The following is a 20,385-nucleotide window of genomic DNA, read 5'->3' on the forward strand; positions in this document are numbered from 1 at the left end:
TCTTGATTGCCTGATTATATCTGTCGCTCAAATTCATGTCTGAACCCAGTTTTAGCATCTTCCCAGCTCCCCATTAATTACTGTTACATACTTTGACAGGTTTTCATTTTTTATTTGTGTAGAGTGATGAATTAACCCTCTTATAAATTATACCTTAGAATTTTATACAATCTATTTAAAGTTGTTTAGTGATTTCTGACTAACATTGATTTTTATTCAATGGGTATTTACTGAGTGCTGACTTTGTCCCAGGTAGTGTGCGAGATATTGCAGACAGAAACGGTAAGGAAAGGATAAAATATCCCAGCCTTAATGTCACAGTCTAGTGTAGATGACAAGCACTGGAATACATTTTTTTAAACATACAAACAAAATTCTGGTTTATGGAGGAAATAAATACTGACTTTTAAGAGCAAATAACAGAAATGGGCCTAGTAAGGCAGTTTTGCAAGGTGTTCCTACTGTTTTGAGCTGATCTCTGGAAAAAAGTTACTAAGCTACTGCGAGGTCAAGATGAGCATAAGGAAGTTTTTCCACATAGAGGAATTAATACATGTAAAAACCTAGAGATGGGAAAGGCAAGTTACTTCTGAGCAGAAAGCCAGGAATAATCTGATTCCAGAAGAATAAAGACTAGGCAGGGTCTTGCGGTTCATGTTAAGTATTTTTGGTCATAAAAATACAAATTGTATATATATGTTTAAGACTCTACAGTAGGTTCCCATTGCTCCTAGGATTTAAAAAAAAAAAAAAAAATCTATTTCCACCACAACAGGGAGGATGAAACAGAAGGAGAGTAAGACAGATGCAGTAAGTTTGCTTTTGGATGCTTTTGTTTGGCGGGGGGATAAGAAGTTTGATTTCACATAGGATGACTAAAGATGCTGTGGGATTTCTTAAAGGGCATTAGTGTAGGCCACTGTGTGTAATGGTTCACCAAAATGAGCTACGGTGAGAACCGGATGTAACAAAAAGGAAGAATCTAGTGCAGACACATCCAGGATGCTAGTCAACCTCACTATTTGACCGATGAATCCTACGTATAGAAAATTCCTCCTGTATTTGAAAGATTGGGCCAGTAAGAGTTGAATTTGAAATTATTTGTAATTATGTGAAGAGCAAGGCAGAGACTGCTCAGTGTCAGGGAAGACTTGTGGTAACAGTAATACTTTAAGGGGCTGGTGCACAACCAAGAAGACAGTGCACCCATCACCTGAGCAATTTTAACATGGAAATTAGATGAGTCAGTGCAAGGTGACCTGAACTTCTCTGTGGATACAGAATTAGTTGTAGCATTCCTCAGTCTGAAAGAATGAGAACTATTCAATCCCTGAAATTCTCACAGCTCTAAAATTTTATACTGGATTAGAGCTTCTCAACTGACTTGGTCTGAGTTATACTATTATGCAAGCTCCCCACTGCCATGTTTTTACATGCTTTAATATAACAACCTTGGCCTTGGCTACTATCAACAAATACATATTCCTAAATACTGCCTACATAAAAGGGCTTTGAGTATCATATTGGCATTGTTCACAAAACCAACCAAGTGACAACATGGTCCCCTTTCAGAGGACATCCTGAATTTTTTTTTCCAATTTCTTCTTCAGATAAATGTCTGTCATTCCAAAGAATGAGAACTACTTAATCCAAACTGTTTACTTCCCTAAAAGAAGTTTAGAGAAAAAGCCAAAGTACCATTTATGGTTATTAGCTTGGACTAGGTGCTTTGTGAAATAATACAGTATAATAGTCATTTTTAAATCCTACACATAATAATGACAGCTCTCAGCCTGATAATATGGATTACTAGACATGTATTAAAAATGCTTTGATTTCAATTTTGTGTTTACTTATATATTTCCTAGTATCTATTGGTCCTGTTCACAGGGTGATTTTAGTGATTTATCATTACTTACTGCATGCCTTCCATGAGGCAGACACTGACTTAGGTACTGGGAATTAAAAAAAAAAAAAAAAAAAAAAAAGGAATGAGACAATGTTTATAGGTCCTTACCTATAAACATTCTTAACTTAAAACTAGAATCCCAGGGGCGTCTGGGTGGCTCAGTCTGTTAAGTGTCTGCCTGCTCTTTGGGGAGTCTGCCTCCCCCTCTCCATCTGCCCCTCCCCCAGCTCATGCTCTTTCTTGCTCTCTCTCTCAAATAAAATCTTAAATGTTTAATAAAAAAATTAGGGGCGCCTGGGTGGCTCAGATGGTTAAGCGTCTGCCTTCATCTCAGGTCATGATCCCAGAGTCCTGGGATCGAGTCCCACACCGGGCTACCTGCTCAGTGAGGAGCCTGCTTCTCCCTCTGCCTCTGCCTCTCTATGAATAAATAAAAATCTTAAAAAAAATAAATAAATAAAAGTAAAAAAACTAGAATCCCAGCTGCTGGAAATCTTGGAAATAGGTAGAATAATAATTATTATTTTGAAATAGGATTTAGGGACACTCTCTCTTCTCAGAGTATGGGACCCAGAAATCTCTAGTCTTAAAAATTTCTGTTAGAATTCCAGATTCCCTTCTCTCCCAAATAGGGGCCAACTTACTGTAATGAATTATCCAAATAATTCAAAGAATAAAAAACGAAAGAAAATGGGCTGCCTGTTTCATCAGTAATGCAGAGGGCATATTTAAACTTTCTAAATAAAGCCTCAGTGCTGATATTATCTGTCTCAAAGGTGAGGAAATGGAGCTTCGGAAAGGCTAAGTTGATTGCCAAAGGCCATGCAGCTCATTAACGCAAAAGCTCGAATGTGAACATCATTTCATTTCAAAGCCCATTTTCTTTCTCCTACACCGTGTGATGTTATGTTGTAGAAGAAAAAAAAAAATTAAGGATTCCTTGGAGGAAGATAATGTAAAATCGACAAACACTTCAGTAAAACGTGGCCAGACACCCTACCTAATCTTAGGTGCCATTTTCCAGTTATAGCTGTGAGGGAACTGCTGGAGGCTTCGGACCAAATGCAACAGCTCCTAACATGACCATCACATTACAAGGAAGTCTGCCTGTTTTGAGAAAGTGGTTCAGAGGATTCCATGCTAGAAGGACAAATGGCAATGGTGGAATCCACAGACACTGCGGCTACAAGCAGGGTCTACAGCTCTGCTGAGGAGAGGGACATATGTTGGAAGCGCAAGGTTGCCGCTCAGATGAAAAGTGGTCCAGGCTTCTGTTTGCCTGCAGCCCTTCCCACGGTTTTCATCATGTTAACAGGTCTCGTTAGCCCAGTCTGTCTTTCTGTCTGTCTCTCTCTCTCTCTCTCACCAACCTAAAGGTGTTCAAGCAGACACTCTTTACATTAATTTTTTCTTCCTCTTTATCCAGTCATATCATCTTAGACTATAATTGTGACTTTTTAGTGGGGAAGACAAATTATCTAAAATCCCTGAGGTCTGGAATTGTGGTTTGCTCGCTAACTTTTTTAAAAGCCTCAGATACTCAATAAATGTTAATGAATAAATGAATATATCCTTTTAGATAATGTCATGTGCCGTATCAAGTCACTAAGCAATTTAAATCAGGGACAACATGATTCAGTTTATATTTTAAATAATACCGTATTTTAGACCCACTTGATGAAGTGGGTGAACGATGGGTAGGAGTGAAAAGCAGAGTCACAGTTAGAACATCATAAGAGTCCAGGTGGGAGAAACAAAAAGCTTGAGGATAAAAATCCTTGTTATATATGAAATTCATTATTATTTTTAAGAAAGGGTCTTAGATTACATTTTCTGGTATGATATATATTTCAACTTATCTTCATGAATACCACTGAATACTTCACGGTAGATAATTATATCCCCATTTTTCAAGAGACAAATGAGGCTCAAAGGTTTTAAATAATTGTCCCAAGGTCTCACTGCTAGACCTGTGATCAAATTCCAGCTCTATTTCATGCTAAAATCCTTGGTCTGCATTAGGGTGCCTATAATAATTACATGGGAACCAACAATGAACCTGAGACAGGAGATCTGAGCAAGTGCTAGCTTATTGCCCATGTAATCCTCTTTTAAATTTATTTAGACTCTACAAATAAACCCACATAAACAATAAAATCAAAGTTACATTTTTTACATGAACTCCCAAAATGGATGAGCCACCCCATGCCATTTCGGTTATAGCAATTTTTAACACTTTCAGACTTCCTTTATGCTAAATTTATTTTGAGGGAACATCCAGATTATTTTTTTCATTCCCCTGAGAGTTAAGGTTGGCCTTAATGGGCCTGAACAGACTATTATCCAAGGACCACTTTTGCCCGATGGTGGTAAACAAAATAATGGCCTCCTGAAGATGTCCAAGTCCAAATCTCTGGAACCTCTATATATGTTACATTACATGGCAAAGGGGAATCATGGTAGCAGACAAAATTAATGTTGCTCATTATCGGGGGAGGGGGGGGTCCTAAGGTAATCACAGGGTCCTTTAAAAGCTCCAGAGAGAGGCAGAAGAGTCAGAGTGAAACATGGTGAGAAATACACAATTGACCATTGCTCGCTTTGAAGACGAAGGCAGATAGAAGCTAATGAATGCAGGCAGCCTCTAGAATCGGGGCAAGGTTAAGAAACAGCTTCCCCTAGAGCATCCAAAAGGAACTAGCCCCAGTGATACATTGACTTTAGCCTAGTGAGACTAATTTTAGACTTCTCACCTCCAGAACGGTATGATGAGTTTGTGTTAAACCACCAAGTTTGTGATAATTTGTTACAGCAGCAGTGGGAAATTCATACACTGACTCTGTTACAACTCTTTCCTATGACAAAGCGTGGGGCAATGAGCTCAGTCCCATACAGGCCTTCATTTAGCCCATCTGCCACCATCCACCACCAGCCCCCAGCCCTGCACAAGTGATGGTCAGCCTTCCTGGTATTATATAAAAACATATCTGGACACAGGTAACAAGAGACTTTATTCAAAAAGATTACAATAAAGGAAGGGGGATTACAGCAATAGGGAGAATGTTCTGATCATGATATTTGCAAGGATCTCAAAGGTCAGGCAGAAAAGGATTTTTCTTTTATAGGGAGTAAATAATACTATGAATCATGGCCTTTTATTCTTTATTGTTGATGTTTTGAGGTTTGGGGGACTTGTTGACCTTGGAGCAACCATCCCTACTAGGGCTAGCCAATTCCTAGAGCTGGTCAACAACATGCCTAAGCAATCTGGAGCCCATGCCCCAACCACCTCCTATCGGAATTTCACAGAACTCACAATCTGAGCTTCTATTCTATTATGATCACCTCAAGACCAAGCACAAGACAACTGGGAACAACCTCTATGCCTCAGATCCTGCTGATATTATTCAACATAGCCAGCCCTAAGTGTGCCTACCTGTCTCACCTGTTCCTTCCTACAGAAACCACAATGAAAGCTCCTGTCTATGTTTCCCTCTTACTCCCTCTGCCTCCTGCCTGACCTTGGCGCTTCCCTGTATGGCCTGTGTGGCATGCCATGTTTCTGTTTCTAAGGATCTGTGAGTATAGAAAACTTCTTTCAATGACTGTAACTCCCCTGAGTGCCTCATCACACTTGATGAAAACAATTCCTAGGTACTCTTAGAAGACAAGGAGGCTACAAGTACTGGGTGAGGAGGAGTGACATGAGTGTGTGGCACGATTAGACAATTGATCAGGGAATGTTTTAAGTGGGACCAACAGTTCAGCTAACCATGTATGAGACAAAGAATGGGAATTTGGAGAGCCTCTATCTGAGCTTGGCCTAAGTAAACCAGAAGTCATGTCCAAATTTGACATAAATCTCATGAGGAAGGGTAGTCCTTTGCAGTCAACAATTTCCAGGAACATGAAAGGGATGAAGGAGATTTCTTGACTGTTGTTCCTGGTTTCCAGGAAAACAGGGTTCTGGTAAAGTCCGACATGGTCACTAGCTTTTTGGAATAGGAGAATTCTTATCATGGCAAGTCATATTATGTAACTGCCTTTTTACTTTTTTCTCTACCCTTGGGAGTTTTCACAGTGCTTCTGGAGTGGGATAAAATAAAAATCGAGTATAAATTGTAAGTAAATATTGTTTGTGAGATCCATTAAAGTCAAAACCAGTTTTGCTGAAATAACTTGGTTTTAAAATCAAACAAAGCAAAAATTCCTTCTCGTAGGAATTACTGTATTATGTCCCAAAACACTTGTGGAATATTAATTCACTTTATATATCAGACTGGGCTTCAGAAAGTTAAAGCAACCTAGATCATTCCTGAGATTCTTTCAGAGATGATTCTAAGATGTCTTTGTGTTTCTAAGTCCCCAAACCATTAAATTCCACCATGGTCTGCCTCACTTCCTTAAAACGCTATGCCTCAACCCCTACCCCACTGAGAGGGGGCGAGTGGGTAAAAGGGAGGACAGGGAGGAAAGAGGATGTGCAAAGAATTAACTTTGATGTATGAATTTGCCTCCCACCGGGTCTCAATCACAGAACAGAGAGGAAATCATAACATAATGAAATTGCATTCATGCATATTCACTTAGAAGGGATTTTATTTAATATTAACAGTATCCTAAGTCATCATGATTTAGCTAATAAGCCAGCAAACAGCAATTCATATTGGGATTGTTTGACTTCCTGTCAAATAGCTGCATTCTTGTACGTGCAGAAAGAATGGGATAAACAACTTAACTGAGAATTAATGAATTGAGAAATACCTGAAAAGCTTTGCCTGTAATCTGGGCTCTTGGAAGAACTCCAAGTAGTAGCCTTGATTTTGATTAATATTAGAATTTACCCAGTTAAAGAAGTACCTCATAAATACTCATGGAGCATTTTATTAGATGATTGTAAATACCAGAGTCTTATTTTGCCGTCCTTTTCATCACAAAGAACAAGAGGAGCAATCTGGGAGCCGTATATCATCTAGCCTTGTTCACTGCCAGCAAAAGCCATATCGTGTGTTTTAAAAGCAAACTGTTTGAACACTTACGCTGCTATTGCACAAGGTTGCCGTCCTTGGATTAGTCCGACGACTAACGCGAGGCTACAGAACAGGTGCTACGATGGCGCGTGCTCCCCTGCGCCCTCTAGTGGCAGGTCCAATAACCATCCTCAGCCCACCCCGTCACCACCACGGCGGCCGCCAACGCTACAACCAGGTAGGTCTCTCTTCGTCATGGCCACGCCCTCGTTATCACAACAGTGCACAGCAGAGAACAAGCCAGCCAGCCAACAACGCTTCCACCGGCCGACCAAAGGGAAAAGGAGGTGACACAATGATTCTGCCAGTCTGAAAAACAGGTGCGCCTCTGACGTGTCAGGAGTTGCAGTTCTTCCCAATCTCTCTCTAGCGCCCTTCCAGTTGCACATCTTCGTGCCAGGACTACTTCTGTCCCCAACATCCATTTACAAACAAGCACGAGTCCCTTGAAATCCCTCTGAACCACCTTCCTCTTTTACTGAAACTTCTTTGGACCTTTCTTCCCTCCTTTCCCTACAATTTTCAGGCCAGTATCCATTGGGTCTCCTTGTTCCTCAACTCAACCTGATCCACTAAGGGCCAGGATAAAGCTCAAGCTTTATCAAGCCCGTTTGTTCACTGCATGAAGTCCCTTGTCGGTACAAGCACTCTGACTCGAGAAAGCATCCAGAACATTCTCTCCAGTTCCAGGTTTCCCGGATTCGCTTTATCTGACCATCAACTGAGAACGCTTATTCAAAAATATAAATTCCAAGGAGTGACCTCAGCAAGGCAGAACTTTTCTACCACCATCCCCGCGCAGAACACGGATTTTGACCACACCCACGGGCAAGAGTACCTTTGTGGGAGGTCCGGGCGTCCCGCAGGGAAGTCCCAGCACGCCATGGATCAAAAGACCTGAGAATAAATGCGTGGAAGAGGGTAAGCACGGTGTCATTTACCCATGTCTTCCTCCCCCCAGGTGGCACATCTCGGTGCCGAGAGACCCCTTGGACCCACAATTTCTCCTACGTGGGAAAGTGGCAGCGCAGTCAGCACCTGGCTTCCCTAGCCGTGGAGGAAGGCCCCCTTCTCTCCCACCCAAGCCAGGATACTGAGGTGATGCGCACCGCTGGAGAGGAGCTGCGAACACGGCCACCAAAGCTGTAGTATCTTACTCAGTGCGTCACCAACTCCACGAGGAAGAGACCCTGTAAGTCACTTCAGGCACGTCGCTTGCAGGCACGTCTGAAACCGCGCGGCGGGGGCTTCCAAAGCTCTATCCGCCTGACCGACCCAAACCAACCCCCCCCGGTCTCCGTGGCTGGCTCTCTGCGCATGCCCGGATGGGCTAGGCATGCAAGCCCTTGCAGACGGCTTGTGAGCACGTGCAGAAAGTCAACCTGATTGCTGCAAGTTTGCAGATGGGGAGAAGGCACGCAGCCTTCAGGAGTTCAGGGCGCCACCCCAGGGAAAACAAGTGGCACCTGGCCTGGCTTTGTAAGGTTGAAGGAAAGCATATAGTCCTAGGCATTCAGCCCCAAGAAGGGAACAAGAGATGCGGGGCGGGTGCATCCATAGGAAAACCGCGAGAGCCTCTGAAGCCTGCGCCCCTTATATGTTAATTTAAATAACAACTTTTGTTTTTTAAAAAAGTGAGAAATGTGGCATTGTTTTACATTTTTCTAATCGGGTTAATGTCTTGCTTAATAGAATGCAGCTGGATTCTCATCGGCTTCTACATTCAGTCGGCTGCCTAAGTCTTTTTTTTTTTTTTTAGATTTTATTTATTTGAGACAGAGAGAATGAGAGAGAGAGAGAGCGAGAATGAGAGAGAGAGAGAGCACATGAGAGGGGGGAGGGTCAGAGGGAGAAGCAGGCTCCCTGCCGAGCAGAGAGCCCGATGCGGGACTCGATCCAGGGACTCCAGGATCATGACCTGAGCCGAAGGCAGTCGCCTAACCAACTGAGCCACCCAGGCGCCCCTAAGTCATTTTGACTGAAGTAAATGAAGAACGTTTGGCCTCCCAGATGTATGTAGTTGGAAAGGGAGGGACCTCACCGACCTCCAGAAAAGGTCTCAGGGAACCCCAAGCTTCCTCAGATGGCTCTTTGAGAACCTCTGCTCTGGAAACAACAAGAGGTACATTCTAATACCTCTAAGGAATCCCATATTAAAAACAAATTTAGGGGACGCCTGAGTGGCTTAGTTGGTTAAGCATCTGCCTTCGGCTCTGGTCATGATCCCACGGTCCTGGGGATGGAGCCCTGCATGGGGCTCCTTGCTCAGCAGGGAGCCTGCTTCTCCCTCTGCCTGCCGTTCCCCTTGTTTGTGCTCGCTCTCTCTCGCTCTCTCTCTCTCTGACAAATAAATAAAATCTTTTTAAAAAAAATAAGTAAGCAAAAATTAACAAAATTAGAGAAAGTGTTGAATTCTCAGAAGTATCCAAAGAAAAATGTTGTTTCTCCTACTGAGAAAAATTGTCTTAGATACCTACATAGGAATGACATAAAAAGAAACTATGGAAGGCAGGAGAGCAAACTAATTAGTTCACTAGTGTATCGATTATCCATTTCATGCAGCGCACTCATGCAGGTATGTTGGGGGATTCCAAGCAGAATAAGTATGGTCTGTGACCACTTGGAGCTTATAATCCACTGGACTATACACAACTAAAACTGCCAAATTGGATTACTACTATTATGGCAAATATTAATGTATACAGAGTGAATAAATAAAACATAATAGGTCTAGGGTAGATCTATAGAGAAAGTGACATTTCATCTTGTTCTTACAGAACAAACTTAAATTTTATCAGTGAAGTTTCTAAGTTGAAAAAATAATGGGATCAAAAATATGAATATAAACATGTAAAGTATGTTTAAGTATATTTGGAGAAATCTCTGCTTCAAAGATTTGTTGATTATAGTCAAGGCATTATAAAAGGGTATTTTCCCTTATGAACTGTATTCATTCAGAATTAGATTAAGGACTTTATAGGCCAGAAGTCATTCGAACTCAGTACGGATGAGCAGTTGTCAAAAGTTAATAACTTGCACTGATTATTTATGATCCCATTGAAGTTTCTTTAATTAAGCTGGCTTTCATAATCCCTGTCTAATGCCTTATCAACTTGATTCTTATCTGTGTAAGTACTGGCTGCTACAGACAGGGGAACTGTTACGGGACTCAAGATGATACAAAAGAATTTTAGACTTAAATGAACAATTGATTGCTAATGTTAAAAAAGAGAAAACAGGCCCAAAATGGAATCACTTGTGTTAAGCCCACCACGTCAGCAAACCAAAACTTAATACCTAACCTAATTGCAGCTTCAGCCTCTCCTAGGAATGTAATATGAATCAGTCAAGAATCTCCTGGCCAGGGGCACCTGGGTGGCTCAGTCGTTAAGCGTCTGCCTTCAGCTCAGGTCATGATCCCAGGGTCCTGGGATCGAGCCCCACATGGGGCTCCCTGCTCCGCGGGAAGCCTGCTTCTCCCTCTCCCACTCCCCCTGCTTGTGTTCCCTCTCTCGCTGTGTCTCTCTCTGTCAAATAAATAAGTAAAATCTTAAAAAAAAAAAAAAAAGAATCTCCTGGTCAGCACCAGTGAGGTAATATGCCTGATGGGCCCCTGTCTTCCCCTTAGAAATAATCCTTTCTTGTGTTTATGATTTCTTTGTCCCACCCCCTTTCTGCCTTTAAAAACTATTCCTTTTCTGCAGTTCTTTGGAGCTCCTTTCTGTTTGCTAGGAGGGATGCTGCTGTATTCATGAATCACTGAATAAAGACAATTCGGTTTTCAAATTTACTCAGTTGAATTTTGTTTTTTTTAACAGTACCCACTCAGCAGGGGTTGAGATAAGAATTAGTCTCTCCAAAGTTTTCTATCCTGAAATTCTGGTATATAATGCTCTGCTCCTGAAACTGGATTCACTGTCCTAACACTGCTAGACAGTCCTTTGCCCCTGTCCGATACATGGATCTAGAAGAAATCACCTTAGCCACTTCACTGTCATCAGGCCATCATCTTGACATTTCTTTTCAGACTTCTTAAAATATTCTCCTAAATAGGACCAAAGATGTCATCTGCCATGAAGTTACTAGCCTTCAAACTTTTTCTGTAAAGAGCCAGATAATAAATATTTAGGCTTTCCAGATAATAAAGAGTTGGTCTCAGTTGCAACTCTTCAATTCTCCCATTGTAGCAGAGAAGCAGGCATAGACAATATATAAATAAATGGGTGTGTCCGGATTCAGCCTGGGGCCGTAGCTTCTGATTTCCTGCCCTAAACTACCAGATTTACAGAGTGAAACACTGAATAAGGTCTCAGCAGAATAAAGTTAAGAGGAAAAGTAAAAGAACACTAAAAGCACAAAGAGAAAGTACAGGGGCGCCTGGGTGGCTCAGTTGATTAGGCGTCTGCCTTCGGCTCAGTTCATGATCCTAGAGTCCTGGAATCAAGCCCCATGTCGGGCTCCCTGTTCAGCAGGGAATCTGCTTCTCCCTCTCCCTCTGCCCCTTCCCCTGCTTGTGCTCTCTCTCTCTCTCACTCACTCTCCTTCTCAAATAAAGTTAAAAAAAAAAAAGTACAGCGAAGCTTTTACAGCTTCAAAGCAACTGATACCTTGAAGAAAAGAAAAATAGCACAAAGAAAAAAGTTCAGTTATACTTTATCAACTCCATCTTTATACCTCAAAACAGAGTATGACAAACATCCCCATCATGAAATTCACGAGTCCCCTTAGACATGCAGATCCTCAGGATCTAACCCAGGCCTCTTGAATTAGGGTCTCCAAGGTGGAAACCTGGGGGTAATCACGTTTAACAAGATTCCAAGGTGATTCTCATAGAACTCAAGCTTAAGAATGATTGTATTAACCTCGATAATGTACCCTGCATTTGTAAGATCCCTAATTGTTAACTCTTCTTTTTATCATTGTGTGAAGTCAATGAAGAGGGGAATGTGTTGTCCAGTCCCTTGAAACTAATGCTTTGGTTCGACGGTTAACTTGTCCCTGTAAAGTTGTCCTTTGACTCTACTCATGATTGTTAAGGGCTGCTCCCACTGCAGACCCATCTGATCCTGATTTCCAGACCCAAACAGGATCAGAACCCCCATGGACTTCCACTTTATAAGTTTCCTTCTGTTATGTGTGGGCTGATCATTAAGAAAACAACTTTTAATTATGGAAAGATTCTTAGTAACACTGCTTTCCTAGGTACATGTCTTGAAGGTAATAAAGTTTGGATTCTGGCAATGTCCCATTGGCTAGAAAGAAAAAAAAAAAAAGAGAGAAAATAAAGACACGTAGACACACATGAATTGTAAAACAAAACAAAATAAAAAGAAGGGAACACTTTTGGTTTCTCTATGCTTGAGGCAAAAACAAATTTACAGCAAGTAGAAAGAGGAATTCTGTCTTATTCTACCTTTAAGTTAGAAACAAACTTGCAATTTGGGGGCACCTGGGTGGCTCAGTCCATTAAGCAGCCAACTCTTGATTTCAGCTCAGGTCATAATTTCAGGGTACTGGGATAGAGCCCTGTGTGGGGCTCCACACTCAGTAGGGAGTCTGCTTGAGATTCTCTCCCTCCCTCTCTCTCTGCCTCCCTAGTCACACTCACTCACTCTCTCTCTCCAATAAATAAAATAAATCTTAAAATAAAAGAAATTTGCAATTTTGGATGACCCCCTGATATGTTACTTAAAAAAAAAAAGGTAATCACCATGTAAGGTGATACAGGAAATACCAACGTAGAGATAGTAATATATGGAAAGGTGAAGTTATCAAGTGGATGGAGTCCTAAACACTATTTTTTTTTAAAGAATTGGCAAAGGACTTAGGAATAGTGGTAAATCTTCTCATGATCTGGTATCTTCCTACCCAAATGAAATTATGTACTCTTAAGCCAATTTACTCTTAGAAGCAACATTCAGTACAAACTGGGCACAAATTTAATTTCTTCTTGTCCTACAGATAGATTTTTATAAGTGACTTTTTTTTTCTTTGATTTCAGAATAGCTTTGAACAATCTCCTCTTAAGGATACAGAAATGGCTTTGCAGTCTTCTGTTGTTTCCTGGTGAATGCCCTAAGATTTCTGAATTCTATTAAGTAATTTTAATCTCATTTGTCTTTTCTTCTTGTCCAGTTTTCTCTGTTGGACTTTGGGATTTATACAAATCTCATCAAAAGTGGACCATCCTGCTTAAGAATAACATTCACTTTTTTTCTCCTTCTGTTTCAACCCACGTTTCTTGATCTAGTTGCTTTTGGTCCAGAAGCTCAAGTTCATCTTGAAGAAAAGTTATTTATTTCTCAGGGGATATGATTATATAGTTTTTCTCTCTCCTCAAATGACTTGTTGAAATAGATTTCTGGGGACTAATTTATATTAATTCCAAAGTATGACTCTGAGGGCATGAGCATTAATTGAAAGACTATTTTTATCACCTTATGCTCTCCTTTAAAAATAAATGACATTTTCCCTAGATTTAATTCAACTTTCACTTTTGACTAGGGTATTAAATGTCAGAAATTATACTTCTGTGTGTGTGTGTGTGTTTAATAATTCTCCAACAAATGCAATTAGTCTTAAGAGAATCGGGTAATGATGTGTTTCTTTTAATCCCATAAAATAAAACAGTCATTTTTGTTGAGGCAGAAGGTCCCTGGAAATATTTTAGCCTTAAACAATGAGTAGTACACAAATATACATACCCATTAAAAGTGAACATTTTTGAAGCCCATATAAACAAACCCTTAAATAATTTAAACATAAGGTTTATAGCACCAACACATCTGAGAACTATGATTGATATATAAACCTTCAGCTTCAGTAAGACAAAGTAGTAATAACCATTATGCTAACATTTGCTGAGTGATTAATAAATGCCAAGTATGGTACCCATTTAATTTAATTTAATAATCACAAAAACCTTATGTAGATATTCTTACTATCCTCAATTTATTTATTTTTGAAGATTTTATTTATTTATTTGACAGAGAGAGAGATAGCGAGAGCAGGAACACAAGCAGGGGGAGTGGGAGAGGGAGAAGCAGGCTTCCCACCGAGCAGGGAGCCCGATGCAGGGCTTGATCCCAGGACCCTGAGATCATGACCTGAGCCGAAGGCAGACGCTTAACGACTGAGCCACCCTGGCACCCCATAATCAATTATATAAACTGTCGAAAGTCATACATCTCATAGAGCCAGAATTCAAATTAAATTCAAGTATTTTAATTTAAAAACTTCTGTCTTTAGCTCTACATTTTACCTGAGTATCTCAGGAACTTTAAAAAAATAAATAAATAAAAGTAAAACAGTGGTTCTCACAACACTAGCCTGTTGTCTCTGCAGAGCTGAATGTGTTTGTCTGTACGAAAGGATTCTGTGACAGCATCCATCATCCTAGACCAAGGTCTGTCAAATTCAAATTTGGTTAGAGAAACAGTTTGCCGCTTCACCGGGAATCCATTTTCAGATAGTTCTACGCATTATAAGATCCATTTTATCTATAGCACTATAGTACTGCTACCTGCTCATCTGCTTTGCACTTTTAAAAAAAATCAGAAATTCAACAAATATCTATTCATGAATAATTGGAAAACAAACTCATGAAATGAACCAATGACTATTGATATGAATAAATCCAAAATGTACATGCCTGAATCAAGACAACTGGAAAAGAAATTTCTGGATAAAGTATAATCTTTTCTACTTCAAAAACTAAAATTACATTCTACGATTTCACACACCGAGAGCCCTTTTTTCTACTGGCCTTATTCACGTACCCACACACATGCACACACACAACATGTTAATAGGTGCTTGATCTTAAAGGAAGTTCTATGTAGGCAATTGTGGTACACCATGGACCACACTGTAGGGAATGTTTCCAGTTTATGTCTATATATTTGTGGTATGAGGAGTTCTATCATCTACTTCCACTAAGAACACCATTAGCCAGAGCAAGACAACTGTCACATTAGCAGAATTCTAGGATACAAAGCATTGAGTTTTTCATTTCCTGTTTTCTACACTGAAAGTGGTAATAGGTCAATTCTTTAATGTCTCTTTGTTATATAAAACCCAATTTATCCTGATACATTTAAGAATGAAAATAAAAGGTAAAGTTCCTTAAGAATCCAAGAAAACCACAAACAGTCTGGGTTCCATTTTGCCACTGAAGAGATTTGTAAACTTTGGTGCAACCAATGATACCAATTTGTTTCATGCTTATTTGTGAGATTTTATTGAAATTATCTGATAGATGAAAGCCTAAATTTATCAATCTCGGGGATTAATTTGGTGCCATTTGGGAGAAGAAAAAGAAATTACCACAAATTCCACTCATACTCCTGCTTTCAGGATTCCTATGGGAATGAATGCATTCTGTGTATCCAAGTCATCCAAACTCACTTTGAGGTCAAGGACTACTTCAGGTGAGTTACTGAAGAAAGAATTTTGCCATCTGTTTTGATATATTATTCATTTAAAATATTCAGAGAATTGCAGATGTGAGCAGAGGACATTAGATTGAATGCAAGGCCTCCTTTGCATATGCAAACTGCTTTATATACCCTTCATGAATCAAAACACAGCGACTAAATAAGAAGGTACAGAGAACAGACCATCGTGAACAAGACAATGCCGTCTTCCATGTAAAATCTAAATAACATTAGGTCACAGCAAGATTTTCAAGGTTAAGTAAAATAAAGAAATTTAATTTTATACTGTGTGTACTATAATCTTCTAAAAAGTTTTTTTTTATATATGGGTTAAGCTATGGCCTAAAATGTAATTTTTGTCAGTTTTTGAACTTAGATTGTGCCAAATGGTACCCTAAATTTTTCACATTACTATGGCCTACCAAGAGATCTTATATTTGGCAATATATTTTGTCATATATTATTCTCAATTCAATAATATCAGATATCAGATTAACAGAAGAGTGAAGACTCTGGCCCAAGTGTGCACTGGTATGTATGTGTGTATATTTGTGTGTCTGTGTGTGTGTTTATATGTGTATGTGTATAGTATATGCATATGTATACATATTTTATGTTTTCTATTAATTTCTATGATTCACAGATGAAAATCATAAATTCAATATATTATAACAGGCAGAATAATTCTTTTAAAGATTACTTTTATAAATCAGCTGGCTGTATATTAAGTATTTCAATGGGGCTGTTTATTAATTACCCACCTGCGATGAGGATAATACATTTATATGAATGAAGCTAAAATGAACATTGGTTCCTTAAAAAATAATAACATAAAACAAAATAAAAACATGTTTAAGCAATGAAATAGTTTAGATTATTCCCCTACTTAACTATCTTGTTCTCTGGTTTCCTCATGAAAATTTCCAAGCGAAAAGTTCATACTTTTTACACAAAAGGGCAGCAATGCCTATGAAATCACTCCAGGTGATCTCTTTTCTCACTTTCCTTACCAACATCAACTTTCTTCTTTCCACTAACGTGATTTTACCATATTTTATTTACTTTCATTCCTTGATTATCCAAAGACCATTTTTCTAACAGTTTCATAGGTATGGACCCACAAAGAAGTAAAGAAATAAACAAAACTGTGGACAATGAAAACAAACAAGGCAGGGGCGCCTGGGTGGCAAAGCTGGATAAGCATGGGACTCTTGGTTTCAGATTGGGTCGTGATCTCAGGGTCCTCGGATAGAGCCCTTTGTCTGGCTCTGTGCTTGGCCTGGAGTCTGCTGGGGACTTGCACTCCCTCTCCTTCTGCCCCTCAATGGCATGTGCATGCGCACTCTCTCTCTCTCTAGAATACATCAGTAAATCTTGAAAATAGAAAAGAATGGAAGAGAAGGGAAGAGAAGAGAAGAGAAGAGAAGAGAAGAGAAGAGAAGAGAAGAGAAGAGAGAAGAGAAGAGAAGAGAAGAGAAGAGAAGAGAAGAGAAGAGAAGAGAAGAGAAGAGAAGAGAAAGCAGATTGGGTTTTATATAACAAAGAGACATTAAAGAATTGACCTATTACCACTTTCAGTGTGGAAAACAGGAAATGAAAAACTCAATGCTTTGTATCCTAGAATTCTGCTAATATGACAGTTGTCTTGATCTGGCTAATGGTGTTCTTAGTGGAAGTAGATGATAGAACTCCTCATACCACAAATATATAGACATAAACTGGAAACATTCCCTACAGTGTGCCCTATGGTGGTCCTCTTGTTGAAAATGCAACAAAGCAGATGGACTTTGCTGCACCCATGCAGATGTGCATGATTTGTCTCAAGCCTTCTTTGTCCGGCTGTGCACTAATGAAGGTAAATAATGGCAACTGAGAACATCAGGAAACAAAATATCCAGCACATTGTGGTCACCTAGGATAGGGGTAAATCCACCCCACCTAGCTATAAACCCTGCAGGCATTCTAAATTATGGAATTAGAATTGGTAACAATATTGACTCCAGTCTGTGAACAACTGAAATAGCTTAGTGAGGAATTCTGTCCATTTGATGCTCCACTGTAATCCCAGCCTCTAGAATAGTAAGCATTTGTAAGATTATTTAGCAAATATTTATTGACCTCCAGTCACAAAGTAATGTAAGGATGCAATTGTGCTTCTATTCATCAGTGTTAGGTATATTTTGTGTTAGAATGTAGGGAAGTGTGCATTTGTATATGCATTTATGAATTCATATGTTGTATAATGTTGCACTGCATTGTGTTCATATGTATGCACATACATATCTACATGGACACATACATGTATGTTTACATATATATACATTTGTGAGTGTGTTTGTTCTGTGGTATTAAACCTTTCATCACATAGATAAAAACATAAAGGGGAGAGAAACATCTGTTTCCTGAAGAAGTGGGTTTTTTTAGTTTCCTTTCTGGTATTTTGCTAACCCGTTGAAATGATCACAAAATCAGCAACCAAATTCTTATCCAAACATTAGCCATTAGCATTACTTACATGACTTCCTGATGTTCCAACTCCCTGTTGATCTGAGATCTCTAACTTATTCCCTGCTTGCTTCTAGTAGGCAGTGTTTTTCATGATGACTACCCTTTGCCTTTTCAGCTTCCAGCAACTTTAGAGTATCTGCACTAATTTATCTCTGTTTTGGATATAAATTGCATGATAGCATTAATAGCTATGATTTTAGATCCGATGGTACTCTCAGATCCAGTGACATGATTTGGTCTGATTTATATGGATTTCTGGGTGTCCTGCACTATTTTCCTAATAAGTGGCCTACATGTGAGCTGTGTGGACCATGTTTTCTGGTAGAAATATTGAAATAGACTGGCTTCTTTCTTCCCAGAAAATATTTCTTTTGAGGTGGCATGACTTCTACAAAGGACCTATGTGCTCAAAGGACCCATATGTGGAATAAATATAAGGCTTTATTAATTGTCTTCCATCATTACTCATCTGTGTTTTAAAGAAATCATGGGTTCTTACACAGAATTTGAAGCTTTCATTTCCTACCCAATGCCTCAATTTCCTCTACTAATTTTCCAACCAAAGGTCATGCAGCCTTCTGTTTGACAACCTTTAGTAATGGGGCAGTATTCTTTTTCTCTCAGGAGGCACTCAGTTAAGCTATTTCCAAAGATAAAATTATCAGATTGTAATTCTTCAGCTAAGTGAGACTCTGAATTACTTTTTGAGTCAGGTTTTCCATTCTTGTTCCACACAAAATAAACCCTTCCCCTGTATACTGCAATAAATCTTACTTGACTTGTTAAGCATGATCTTCTCTGAGAAATACCTACTGTACCTCACTCATCAGGATAGACAGAGCTCCTCTACTGACTGATGAATAGAAGCACAATTGCACCCTTACGTTACAATTTAGTGAAGCCATCTGTATTTTGATAATTTATTTATTAGAACTCAGAGAAATGTTTTTATATGAAGTGACTGATACTAGGAACTCTGATTATATTCATTATCCCCTTTGTCATAATTTTTCCTTTGGCAAGTTCCTCTTTTTTCATTAATTTATTTGTTTGAGAGAGCGAGAGCACGTGTCTGCGCGTTCACGTGCATGAAAGGGGGGAGGGGCAGAGGGAGAGAGAGAATCTGAAGCAGACTCCCTGTTGAGGGCAGAGCCCAACGCAGGCTCCATTTCATGACCCTGAGATACTGATCTGAGCTGCAACCAAGAGTCAAACACTCAACCGCCTGAGCCACCAGATGCCCCCGACAAGTTCTTAAGTGAGCTTAAGAAAAAAAACTTTTAAAAGATCCATCACCAAGGGAGGCTTAATCAGGCCCCCTCGTGATGTCATCAGGGATCTGTACCCCTCATTTCTCAACTTAACTTGTCTCAACGCATGAGTTTGATTGTGTCGAGTGCTTCTTAACATGCATTAGGAAAGATGATCACGAGTTCAGAGCTCACATCCTATGACACCAGCAAACGCACTCGCTCTTCTATAGTCCAGATGTTACATTGCCTGGAAGGACCCTGATTAGCCCCGGCAAAGAACATGGTGCTTCTGGAGAGACCCAACACAACTGCATGGCAAGGAGAAGGAAGTTCTCCAAAGGAACAAAATCTGAGCAATCCACCAAGCTCCATTACAAAGGGTACACATTTTTACAATAAATGAATCAACAAGGAAAGACTGTCACCCTATGTCTCACATAATCCCAAAATATGACGTCGGCTAACCAGTAGGAAGATCAAAACCTTTCATTTTCTTTTTGAAACAGTTTGAAAGTAGAGGGCAGCACAACATTTGCAGAAGTCACATTGCATACTTGTCTCCTGTCATTTCCTGCACCCAAAAGACCTTTCCATTCTGTAAAGTGAAGGAGTGGATAAAGGGATGGAACTGAAATAAGGAAGGAGCTGAAAGATCACAATTTTGCAAGATTCCGGCATGCCAAAAACCAAGGCCAGGCAAGTGTACAGGCAAGAACCTAGAGATTAGTACAGGGTGGCATCAGAGGAGGTTAAAAAAAATCCCACAGAAGGCATCAGGACATTACACAGGTAATCTAAAACTGTTATTGGGACGAAGTTTGTTTCCAGAGAAGGATTTTGAAATATTTTGTGTTCTACTACAACAGGCCTATCTTCAACCATGCTAAACACTTGATTCTTTCTAACCATCAAAGGTGATTGGGGTTCATATACCACACTCTGTTAAAACATATAAACACAGGGGTGCCTGGGTGGCTCAGTCTGTTAAGCGTCAGACTCTTGGTTTCTGCTCAGGTCATGATCTCATGGGTCATGAGATCGAGCCCTGGGACGGGAGCCGCACTCAGCAGGGAGTCTGCTTAAAGATTCTCTCCCTCCACCCTTCCACCCACTCACACACATGTGCACTCTCTCTCTCTAAAATAAATTAATCTTAAAACAACAACAACAACAACAACAACAAAAAACGGGGCACTTGGGTGACTCAGTTGGTTAAGTGTCTGCCTTTGGCTCAGGTCATGATCCCAGGT

The sequence above is a fragment of the Mirounga leonina genome, unplaced genomic scaffold, assembly GCF_011800145.1.
Source record: "Mirounga leonina isolate KUSES-001 unplaced genomic scaffold, KU_Mleo_1.0 Mir_180, whole genome shotgun sequence".
Classification (NCBI taxonomy): Eukaryota; Metazoa; Chordata; class Mammalia; order Carnivora; family Phocidae; genus Mirounga; species Mirounga leonina.